Source organism: Rhea americana, unplaced genomic scaffold, assembly GCF_003343005.1.
Source record: "Rhea americana isolate MKP2758 unplaced genomic scaffold, rheAme1 scaffold_6, whole genome shotgun sequence".
Classification (NCBI taxonomy): domain Eukaryota; kingdom Metazoa; phylum Chordata; class Aves; order Rheiformes; family Rheidae; genus Rhea; species Rhea americana.
In genome coordinates this window covers 12,394,533-12,407,561 of record NW_028186756.1, presented here as the reverse complement: position 1 = coordinate 12,407,561, position 13,029 = coordinate 12,394,533, and the positions used below count along the sequence as shown (strand labels likewise).

At 38.0% G+C, this 13,029-nt stretch overlaps 1 long non-coding RNA gene across 2 annotated transcripts in view; it reads left to right on the top strand.

Moving 5' to 3' along the window:
• The first annotated feature begins 383 nt into the window (after positions 1 to 383).
• Positions 384 to 13,029, top strand: part of LOC146587427 (uncharacterized) — a 91,873-nt gene continuing 79,227 nt past the window's right edge. For both annotated transcript variants that reach the window (XR_014897666.1, XR_014897667.1), the window contains exon 1: positions 384 to 431. This is a non-coding gene — a long non-coding RNA (uncharacterized LOC146587427). The remainder of the gene's footprint in view (positions 432 to 13,029) is intronic.

Genomic DNA, 13,029 nt, shown 5'->3' with positions numbered 1-13,029 from the left:
TGCTGCGGCTCTCCTCCTCGGCGGCGCGCCCGCCCCGCCTCGCGCTCGCCCTGCCACAGCTCAGCGCCTCCTCGCCGCCGCCAGCGCCCGCCGCCGCCGGGCTCTCCATGCTCACTCCCGTCCGTCCGTCCGTCCGCCCGCCCGCGGGAAGCCCCGTCCCGCCGCGGGGCTGTGTCCTCAGGGCCCCATAGAGCTGCCGCTGCCCGGCAGCGCCCGGCCCCGCCGCCCCCGCGCAGCGCCTCAGCAACGCCGCGCGCCCTCACGCACACGCCCGCCCCGCCCGCGCCGGGCCGCTAGCGCGCACGCGCCGCCGCCCCGCCGCGCATGCGCCACTGAGGAACGCGAGGGCGGTGGCGCCTCAAGGGGCGGGGCGGCGGGCGTCAAGGAAATGGCAGCGCGAGGGGGTCCGGACAGGAACGGCCGCTGGAAAGGTGGAGTGTGGGGCAGGAGCAGCCCCCTTCCCCCCCCGGGCCGGGCGGAGCGGGCCGGATTTGGCCGCCGGGATCCGCGGGGGTGGGAGGAAGGCCGGACGGCCCGGGGCAAACCTGCTCCTGCAGACCTGACACCCGGCGCGGAGCGGGGACCTAAAAAGGCGTCCTGTGTCCCCCTGTGTTTTACACCGGGTTACACCTAAAAAGGCGTCCTGGCTACCTGTGTCCCCGTGTGTGGGGAAATACACTGAATGCAGTGGACAAATGGTGTTTTAGCAAAAATTGAGAGACGCAACCTGAAGATTTCTGTTGTTTTCTCCTATCCAGATTTGAGAACACCAGTCCCTGGTGTCTGTGGTTTTGACACCTTTTAGCTGTTCACAGCAATGAAAGAAACTTTCTGAACCATTTCTCTGGGTTAGAGAATTAGAGAATCCCCCTTGCTGAGCCTCACTGTCTTAACTTGAAGCTTTCTCAGCCTGGATATATTAGTCAGGATAGAGGGGAGAAAAGGATTGCATCTGTAATTGGTAGAGGGCTCACATTGACAGGCATCCTGATATCAACAGAATTATACTGCTTAAAAAATATACACTTCTTGTTGGCATAGCCGAGTATGTGCTGGTAAAGTCACGCCATTTTGGTAGGAAGTAAATTCCCAGATCTTCAGCATACACATTTAGATACGAATATATCATTCAGTGGCCTTCTAGAAGAGGGTCACAAGTCTACGTTCCTTCCAAATTGGGCCTGTTCTTTTTCAGAAAGGAAGCGAGACCAGTACGGTGGGTTTCCCCCGTGTCTAATACACACATTGTGAAAGCAAGCCTGAGATTCTTGTAGCAGTTTGTATTTTTTGTTACTCTCCAAGACTAGCCTCAGTCATGGATGAAATATTATAAATAAATATAAAACCCAACATCCACAATCTGTAGATAAAATCTGACAATAGTAGTTTTCAAATAAATTCACAGCTGTAAAGCTTTCCGTAGCCTTAAAATTTAGGTTGAATCTTTACAGCAGAAGTTAAGAGATTATAAAACAAACCAGCTCTCTCAAAGAGACTAGCAAAGTGTACAAATCTGAACTTTTCTTTAGGTTGTGCCTCTGCCTCTACTTCTTAACATGATTGTCTTTTTATTTCGTCTCACTGATTTTATATTCTGTCACAGTTCATGCTATCATAGCTTCAGAATTACAAAATCAAATCATCATGAAATTAATCACTTGTTCACAGTGACAGGCAATATAAAATTATTTCCAGCCACATCAGTTTCTAATTTACACTACATCATTCTACAGAGATAGTTTAACAAGTGATTTGTCAGCTTCAGTTAAAAAAAAGAAAAAAAGAAAAAAAAAAAAAACTCAGATTTGGCTTTGGTCTTTCCAGTCAGCCCTTCTGGCAATTTTGTTCTTCTGTGCTGTCTTTATTTTTCTGTATTAAACAGCACCCATAACTGGAGCAGAAAGGTCACTCATTCCAGAGTCAGAGAAAAGAGAATACTTTCCAACTGCCTGACATTCCTGTGTACAAATTTAAGAATTGCTAATCCAAACTCTATAGTACTGTTTACTCAACATAACTCCTAAATGTGCTAGGATTTTTTTTTACCAAACATTTCTGAATTTGCCACAAGACTAGTCATACTGCTTTAGCCAAGTCTTGTCCAGGCAAACTTATATTGGACTCAGCGCTAAGATGAAAGAACAGCAGGGAAAACATTACCAAAATAAGGCAGGTACACATTTTCTCCAAAAAAAAAAAAAAAATGTATGTACGTTTATTTAGGCATTAAGTTAACTTTTTGATGAAGTAACATCATATGAAACATCATCTAAAGCAAGACTTGGAGAAAAATCACTGAGGGTAGGGCAGGGACTATGCATATTAAGTTGAAAAACCCCAAAACATTTACTATTTTCAGTGCTGTTATGCAATAATAGCTACAACCCTGACAGTAATGGAGACAAGATGTGTATCCATCAGGCTGTAGCTACATCATGTGATGAAAGATGTACCCAAAAGTACTCTTACTTCCTTCTTTTCCTATTGCCATTTGACAGTTGGACAAATGACTGGCAGACAGCATGTTTACTATATTGACACTTTTTTTTTAACTCTAGCTTGCAAACATTCTGCACAGACAGAGATTGCCATGGCATAAAATCATTGTTTGAATTGTACAAGACATTGCTACAGGTTTTTCTAGAGAAGCATTTAATTAGAATACTGTAAATCAAGAATCATTATTTCTACTTCACAGTCTCCTCAGCAGAAGTTAGAGAAATTTCTTTCTTCCGAATGTTTCTAGTCATACTCCCGAATTTTAGTATTCATTTTCTTCCAATTTTTAGGATGGAAAAGCAAATATTGCATGTATGAACTAAGAACATATGAAATTGTCCCACTTAGGAAAATTTAAGCGGGAAAGCCTCACCAAAAAAAAAAACAACCAACAACAAAAAACAACAACAACAACAAAAAAACTCCCCTTAAACTAACAAACTAATCTCAAATCATTTTGGCAATCAGTTTGCAGTGTAGTGTTTTGGCCTGTCTCCAAGAGCAGCCTGGTATGGCCTGAGGGTGGAAATTAGTAGTTGTTGCAAATCTGTTCTTAATTTGGCTTCATCTCTGAAGAAAATTTATTTTAAAAGTATACAGTTTGCAAAAATTACCTCATAACATTAAAACCATATAACTACAAAAGGCCGCTACTCTGTAGACACTAACATTTCTCCTTGTGGTTTCCAATGTAATCTCAGTCATATTCAATCACATAACCACAACAGCCAACTGTGACAGAAACTGCATAAGCCTCTGTTAAAAAAAAAAAAAAGAGAGAGAGAGAGACCATTAACTTAGAGCAAAGAGATCATGGCCTGATAGACATGATATATTTTGAGCCCTCCTCAAAGACAGAGTGTTTTTATCTGAATTTGAAGAAAATAGGCCTGTGAAGATGACTGGCTGACTCAAGCAATATAAGAACTTATCCCTCCCCCCCCCCCCCCCCAAACATAAAAATTAGAACTGTGCAAACTTCCAGAAGACAGATACCCAAAGAACATAAGTAAAAGAAAAGGGTTTTAAGTTTGTGACAGTTTATAAGTTCAATGACAGAAATTCCATTAGCCAGAGGAGGCATTAGCCTTTGTTTAAAACAGCAGTTCTAAAACAGGTGAGGTCAACTGGTCACCAAAGCAGCTATTCGTATTTTAGTCCTCAAGAAATGTGCTGTTTTCCATGCTTTTGGTAATGAAGAAGGAAATCAGCAAGGCTGAAATCATTGTTCTAACTGCACTGGGGAAGAAAAAAAAATGTTCTGTATACTACCATGGGAGAAAACATACTAAATTTAACTAACCACAAACAGGAAGTATGTTGTTAAGTCATCCAGTAGTACATATCCTCAGCTTTTCATCCAAAAATTCTTTATGCTTAGCAGAATGGCTGTACCACGCAAAACACTCTGTAATCATCCTTTCACTATCCCTGCAGAATTCCAAACATTTTCAAACTGTCTTGTCTCTCCTCCCTATTACTGTACTCAGTTTTCTCCTGAAGCAGTTACTCTCTTGCCATTTCCCTTTTTGCAGTTTTAGATGACCTATTTAAAAATTTTAAAAATCTGGAATACTCTTCAGAAGGAAGCCAGACTAAGATTGCTTACAATGCGTGAGAATGTGGTGAAATACAGTTATAAAAAAGTCACAGTGTAAATAACTTAAAAGGTAGGAAAATGAGATTAGAAATGTTAACTACTACACAATGTAAAACAACAAAGAACATTATCTAGATATAAAAGTACTCTGTACTGACAAAATAACCTCACTTACTAAAAATATTCTCTTTGACTAAATAAGTTTAATAAATATGGCTTAGTTTGCAAATCTAAATCCAGAGAAAATTCACTTGCTGATAAGATAGTCCCAAGAAATACTGTTTGCCAGAAGTTTAATCTACAACCATAACATCCTGGCCTGTTAGAGAGAGTCATTGTACGTTGTATAATATGTCTGTAAATTAAGTCACAAGAAGTTACTATCGTATTTCTAACAAATATATGTTAGTGATTTGTAAGTTCATTAAAACATTCTAATTTAATCATTGAAAAATGAAGCTACCTTTCATATTACAATCATGAACAGAATCAAAAATGTTAAATAAAAGCACAGCAAATTATGAGTATTTCTATACATGGGTATGGAATACAGCACGGGCAGCTTCTTCACAGCTATTTTGATTTTCCATGGCCACAGCTACAGTTTGTTTTTAACCAGCTGTGAGATGACTGCAGAACAGTTCACTGATTAGGCTATATACTGGAAAATTTTGAACCAACTTATACATTTTGCCTGTACCTATTTATACTTCACAGGAAGAGGAAGCTGATAGCTCCCACCTATTGTTTTAAAAAAAGTTTTCATGTTGCATATGTTATTGAGGTAATGAACTCCACAGTCACAGCAGACCTACAGTTGAACTGTACGTTGCTGTGTCTAGCTGCAAGTTAAAACCAAAAGCATTGGAATTAAACAAAGCATAACATTATTAAATGATATGTTAAGCATGCATAGTCAGCCTATGCAAGACTGCTGTCTGTTCTGCACTCTCCCTATGGACCAGTAGCCGAGTTGTGTAGTTAATGTTTAGTAGTTAATGTGTAGTTGTGTAGTTAACGTGTGGTATGTTTCCCAAGACTGTTTAGTGTTTGTCTTTTGGTATTGCTGTCTCACAGCACAGTTTATAACTGAACTGTTCAACATAAACTCCCTTTATTTACTATATCAGTCCCCTTGACCATATTAGGCACCAAAGATCTTTGTATTTCTTTTCTACTATGAGGCTTTAGACAAAAACTAAATGTCCCACTGCAGCCATTCTCTAGCAGACCCCTCACACATGTCTGGAAATTACATGGGTCTGGTCAAAATAAGCCTTTGGTTATTTAGCAGTCAGATTACTCTGAACGGTAACCTCTCTACTTTACTTATTTTGTCTATAAAGAAGGCTATATCCTGGGGAAATAGTGTTTATAATTTCCTCTGGGAGTGATATGAGAGCTTAGTAAATAAGATTCTACACACATAGGATTAACAATCATCAGTGGAGTTTAGCTTTAAATGCATCTCATGATGCTCCATATTCTAATATTATAAATATGTCTCTTTTTAGATCAGCAGAATTATAATGGGATGATTTAAACAGTTTCTTTGAAGGAAGGTGAGGTATTATAAAATGCAAACATTCTGCAGATAAATTAGTGATTTCTGTTGTATAATTTCTTTGTTATCGCTATAGGTTTTACTTAGTTAAATATTTAGGTTATGTGCTTGAAAAACAGGTATCAGAACATCAGAGTGAAAAATTACCTTAGCAGAGATGTGTTTAGTATACTTCCTGTATAGGTTTTATTTCACTTAATATTTTTACTTAAGCTATGAGAATCATTATAAACTACCACTGAAATAGAACTCATATCTAGCTTTTCAGATGGGAAAGCGTAGTTTTGAACTCTAATGTGCTTACTTGCCATCTAGCAGAGTTCCATCAAGACGGCGCTGCATGAAGCTTGCTGAAAACAAAGTATCTCCTCTTGCTCTACCTTTCTGGTTCTGAAACCACTTTTGTTTCAGTTAATTCCTTAAATATTGCTCAAAATGAGCTTATTTGTGAAAAGCAAGATTCTGAAACAGATAATCAGAATTCTTTGCCTATCCGCTTGGTCTTCTTTATAAATGAGTGAAGATGTAATGCAGTGAGACCGGTAAACCAGTTAGAAGTAAGATTAACTCAGATCCTATTCTGCAAAAAACAAGGGTGTATATTTTTATAAAATGCATATTTTCATGTATACATTATAAAATTTGTATTTTTAGTCAGGCAATCAGCTGAAGATGAGTTTGGGGCTCAGCCCAAGGGAATGTGATGTTCCACATGATCTGAAACTTTGTTTAGTGTAAGAGTAGATGACTTACAGGGTGCCGGCTAGTTTATTCTCCCCCCTCTTTATTCACATGCAAGGTAAAGTGGTTCAGCAAGCTTATCTGATGGAAAAAATAATATGTGAAAAAAAGAATAGTTTTCCGTCAGATTAATCTACTGAGCTAATAATTCACTTGTGTCTGTAGTATCTGTAGCTCTGACACAAGGGACAGAGGAGAGATACGGCAGTGGCAGCTTACAGGTATAACAGATTAATTGTAATATAAAACCAAATCTTAAGTACTAGCATCTTTAGCTCTCCACTATAAGTGCTGTGATTCATGTGGCAGGACGGTTTATGCTGGGACAATTGGCAAGCTTGTTATCCTTTCCTATCCATTCCATTTCTGACTTAGGAAAGAATAATGTCTACGCTCAGGCTGCCACGATTCACAGCCTGATGTTTTAAGATAAACTGATATTGTGCAAAAAGAGAAGTATTAATTGGTGTATTGATCGGGAGGTTAACCTTGTCAGCCAGACCAATGTACGTTATTCCCCATTTCTGAGTCAGAAACCTAAGCAACAGGCACATTTCTTTGACATGGTGTTCTCTAATAAATCTTCAGTTATGGGAGTATGAACACAAAACTGCCAAAACAAAACACACTCCTGCATATACCTCTGTGTGGGGGTGGGGCATGAAAACAAGCGTGTGAGAGATGCCGGTTACATTGCTTAGTGCATTCTCTGAAGGTGACAATGCTACAATGGTACAGGAAGTGCCAGTTTCTTGTATAGAAGAATGCAAGTTCAATCTACAGGAATGATTGCAGTTTATTAAAAACTCATTTCTCTGACAATCTTAACATTTCAGAACAGAAACAGTACTGAAATCCGTAGATGAAATTGTCCAGGAATAATACAATGAAAGGAGTCACGAGAGGAAAGGCCTCAGTAGTCTGCAGACAGCTGGAGAGCGAAGGTGAGACTCCAAAAAATGCACTGAAAGTGAAACATAGGGAATCAGAGGAAGCCAAGAAGGGGCGATATTGTAGTTCTGTGGTCGATTGCCTAAGGTGTCTACTGGCACAAGAAAGATCAGAGTAGAATAGTGTTTCTGAGTTTGGCTAGAAAGATATCAATCCAGACTTCACTGATAGGAATTTCACTGCAGGTTAAGGAAGTGGAACGGGGAAGGAACTCTACACTCTCTAGTCCAGCTGGAATTTGCGGTTCTGTGTTCTAAATTGTGCTTATTCTATGGGCCAGTTTGTCTCTTTAAGTCCTCCGAGGACTTTTAAGCCTCCCCCTCCCTTCCTGAGGCAATAGTTCTAGCAAGCTGAGGGCCTTGGAAAGTACACTCCAGGAGGGGATTGCTTATGTGTAGATAACAGTTGAGTTCTAAAGTCTTTGCTCTTCAGATCATGCTTTCCTTTGGCTTTTTTACACATAGTCTTACCAGTCCTACTAATGGAAAGTTACCAGTTCAGAGCTGTGGGGAAATTTATTCAAACTCTGTTTTTACTTTTAAAAGCTAGGACGATTTCAAAAATTTTTGTCTCTGCCTGTTACCCTTTCCTGCCTCCTAGTGCTCCTATTTGAGCAGAGCAGTCATTCATGTGACTGTTGTTAAATGTGATTGCATAAATGTGTTGCAAAAGTGGTCTACGTTAAAGTTAACCTAAAAAAGGGTTAGTTTTAACTTAGGTCAGTTTCTTGATCTTGCCTGTGATGTTGTTTCACAAATGCTTGCACTGACACAAGAGAAAAGATAAAGGAAAGGGCAGTGTAAATCAGACTACCCTCTCATCGTTCAGTTTACTCTTCCAGGAATCCAGGACTGTGCTCTAATCTGGCCCAGCTGTGTAATCCTGACTCAGACTGATGAGGAAATTGCTGAATTGTGAGGAACAGCTGTGAGAAAGTCTGCAAAATAGCACCGTGTGAAATGTAAAAGGTGAAATTACAGACAGAGGTAGGCTTGTTAATAGTTTAAGGATTCAAGAGGAGGACTGTTAACATGTGACTTTATGCAATCTTGAAGGAAAAGACTAGGTATTTGATGGAAGATAGCTACATGGTATGAGAAAGGTGCCTGCAGTAATACAGCAAGTAGTAAAGGCTAGCCTTTCTCTCCCTGACTAATGTTTATCTGACCAGCCAGGATTCTTTGGTCTCCTTATCGGCATGGTGAGCATACTAATGCTTGATGATTGAGCTTGTTAAATCTAAGCTTGTGTGTGTGTTAATCAGTAAGTTATTGTTTTATATTTTTAAGATGCTTTTATATTTTTTTTTACAGTGTCTTTACTTTCAGCTAAAAGACATCTAACAAAGTGACCAAGTAGGGATGTATTTTAGTAATACTATTCGTTTGTAATATTAAACTACTTAGAGTTATGAATAGCTTGCTAGGCTTAATCATAGAGAAGGCATCAGGATACAATAATTCTGGTTTTATGATAATAGAGAAGTTTTTCTGAAAGCATTCTTTCTAGATAAATCAGTGGACATACTGATAATTGTTATTATTTCTAGTTCATTTTGGGGATCTTAATATATTTGGAACAAATTGATCTTCCTGTGAGTTCTTCTTTTCTAAGTGATATTTGTGTTGGTGATTTATTCAGTGTAAGTTTGTCTTTACACTGAATAAATCTCATTTAGTTGACAAACACTTAGTTTTCTTCAAAGTTCATAACTAATTCATGAAATACTAGAACCTTAATATGACTTAAACTTCCCTTCTCTGTTCATCTTGTACTTTATTCTTATTATAATTTTACTGATCTTGGTAAACCAGTTAAAAAAACTATTCAAATTACTTCTCACAAGTAGAGTTGTACTTTAATAAAGTTAAGCCTTTCTCTGTATCTGGTATTCTGGTGCACAGCAGTTATCCAACACTGCCTTTGTCTTACTGAAAAACCTATTAGTCAGCATATTACCAACAGCAGTGACGTCATGTTGCTTAGACTCTGAAGTGCTTAATCTGAGATCGCATGGTTGATGCTCATTTTCAAGCACACCAAAACCAGTAAAGACAGTAGTGGAGTGTGCTGTGGAAACTTTTGCAATTCATCTTTTGATTTATCTCTCAGCATATTAACAAATTATTTTGTTATATAGATCTATTTTTATGACAAAAAACAATTTTGCAAAACTAGGCTTCAAAGCACAAAACCTTCTGCTGTAGTTCTTACGAGGTTAGTCATTTAGTAAGTGAGCTGAGTCATTGAGCCAAATAATGTAATTGTGTAGCCACTTGTTTATCATTGTATAAACTAAAGTTTAAAATATCTTAACTATATAAATGCAAAGATAAGTGGGATGACATAACTGATGGTATCTTCAAGGTTTTAATAACTGAGCCACTAGTTTAAGTATCTTAATGGGTCTTGTGGTTAATTGGGGGGTGGGAAGAGAGATGGGGAGGAGTCTCATACTTTCTATCAATTCTGTCACATTCCCAGAAATTTGTTTGCCTAGACTTCAATATTATCTTACCTATTGCTGTAGGAGAGCTAATCAACTAAACATTCCTCTGCTGCTAAATACAGCTAACAAGCTGCTTATGAGTCATGACTCTGGCAGATAATACTGCTGCATACCAGTGAAAACTTTATTGCTAGCTGTCATATTCTTTGTGTGAACAAATACCACAGTCTTTGGTCTTATTTTTAACATTCTAGGTTCCCATTGTAGTAAGCATTCACTGTAGTAAGCTTATGCTTGTACAGGGCTGGAAAAAGACAACTTTGTCTTGCAGTAATCCTGGAGTATAATACATAATAAATTTGGAAAAATGCATTGCTGTATCCATGGCTGATTAGTAATTAAGCTTTGAAGTGTTCATAATCTAATTTCCATAAAGAGCAGCAGATAAGAGTGATTACTGGATATGAACAGTGATGCTGGATACTAGAACTACATAATATTATAGCAAGTGTGAAAGTGCTCTCCATTTTATTCCAGTCTTTTAGGATATAATACACCATCAATTCATATTTGTGAATGAAAGGATATTATATACGTACTAATTATCCACTATATAGGCCTCTGAAATTAATTTTTTATTGTAGCAGTACTTTGGATAAAATGAATATTCCATTTTTTTTGTGTTGGTTGTATCTACATCTCCTGCTGTACTATCTGTTATTTTCAAAATGATGTATAAAGTAGAAAAAGATTGTCAAGTACTTATTAGAGTTCCTAAATGAAATACTAGCTTTGAAAGGCAAGTAATCATTCATTTGACCAATGGTCATGCTTGTTTTTGTGTAAATATTTTTGTTTAAAATAATCTATCATAATCCTGTTATCTCAGATTAGTGGATAAGAGTACTCAATGGCTAAGCAGCTGGGCAATTGGCTAAGATATAGGAAACAATCTTGTTCCTGACCAGTTACTTGAACCTCATAATGTGACTGCTGTAACAGATGGGTTATATTACGTTAATAGTCTGCTCATAAAAGTGGGTCAGAACCAACAATAAAATTAGAAAGGATTGACATATATGTTAAAAACAAACCAACCAACCTTATGTTCAGAGCACTCTCTGAGAGTTTAAAAAAATCAAGTTCAGTTTAATCAAGTAGAATGGCAGAATCGACCTCTCAGCTCCAAGATGAATGCTGTTATTGCAGGAATAGCAGGTACCAGACACTTCATCCTGAAGATGGGAAAACCCTTGCTGAAACGTTTTCTCCCAGCCATGTAATTCCTAGTTCGCATATCCCCTATTTTTCCAGTTACTGTTCGTATTGCTATGCTTTGACAACTATTCATCCCACTTCAGACTTCTGTTGACAGTCTGTCAGCAATGCTGATTAAACATTGGCACAAAGAGGGTTGCTACTTAGCTAAGCAATTCCTGTTCTTTGCCCTTCTACAATCTAGAAACAGTCTGGTGCATCTACACACTTCTTTTTTTGCATTCTAAAGCAATAGAGCAAAACGTATGTAGTCCTGTTTGTTGACAATGTAGAATTTTTTTTCTGCTACTAAGCTTCACACCTACAGTTAAGCTGTAGAATTCAGTGCCTTTTGCTGTTAACTTCTGTGTATTGTGTTTTCTAATTAAATGTAAGAAACATAATGGAATAACCATTGGAGCTAGTAGAATGTAGTAATTTAATGTCAATTTCTAGTCTTAATATTTTCATTTTAAACGAAAGCTAATGAGGTGTTTTCTTAAAATGATGCACAGCAGGCAAGATGTATGCTAATCTGGTTTTAGTGCCATGAATAGGAGAATTTTAGAGCTTCTTTTTTTGGAATCAAGTATCCCATTTAGACAGTTGAACAGAGGTATAAAGGAGTTTGATTCTCTTCAACTGAATATATTAAGAGCATTAACAGTTGTCTAAAATGCATTCCTATCTTGTCAGTTTCCCTACTCTGTGTTTAAAAAAAGTTAAAAAATATAGACAAAATTAGCAAATGTATCCCAAATTGAAGTGTGTGTTTGAGGCATGCNATTCTGCAACCAAATATGAAAGGTTTTGTTTATTAAATAAAGTGGCCTGGGCAACTTAATAACTTACCATTTTTTTGAGATTTTTTTTTTCCTGTAGAAGTGCCTAGTGCCTGCCTGAACAGCCATGTTGTACTTGTGCATTGTCTGCTTTCAGAGTTCAGCTATGATTCTATCAAGTGCAACCTGAGATCTGCCAACTACTTGTCCTTCCTCCCTGGTACTTTCTACCAATATTGGGCTATTCCAGATGCCCAAATAAAGGGAAATTGCAATGAATCAATATTGACCTAAAGGTTTCATGCCAGAACATCTGCTTATTTAGTTTTGGGGAGCAGCTATATGTTTCTATACAGTAGAGCTTTAAATCGTACTACCTCACCAAAAGGTACAATAAGCTTTATTTTTGACACTTTTCCCCAGTGGTGAAGTATTTTATGGTTAGGCACATGTTGTGCTGCTGCTATTGTGGAGGAAAGAAAACTAGACAGACCAAAGGGACAGAAGTTAAAAAAAATGCATTATAAAATACAGATATACTTTCTGAATGCACGGTCAATTTGAATGCACAGTCAATCCAAAGGAGAAAATGCTGAGGTACTGTTGAAGTAAGAAGGAATAGTGTTTCATGAATTGGAGGTCGCAGAGCAATACTGTCACTGGCAAAGCTCACATTCCAAGAGCCTCAAGTACTCTCAACTCTCTGAGGGCAAAATAGCGGAGAGAGAACCTGAGACTGAGACAGTAAAAAACATATATTTCAAAGAATGAATTGGTTTTTGAGCTGGGACCTGTTAATCTCAATCTTAACATTCACACTTTTTTGTTTTTTAACATAATAAACAGCAGGAAATTAGAAAAGTGATAAAACCTTGGATCTACTGAGCTCTTGGGGTTTGAAGTCTGTGTGGCTTGCTTCTCAAAGAAAAAGAGTTGGACTGTAATTTGGAAACAATCTTTTCCAAGTTCTTTATCTCTATTTAAAGTATATGTGGATTTAGGGGGTGGAGTGGGGAAAGGACACAGACATAATGAGAGAAATGCCAATGTAATACAAAAGAAATGACAAAGATCTTAGATCCTAGGAATCCTATTATGGTTTTGAAAACAGGTATGAAGTACCTGTGAATTGACATTTGTTTTCTGCTATTTTCGATGTATTTTGGAAGTTCCTGTAACTGATGGT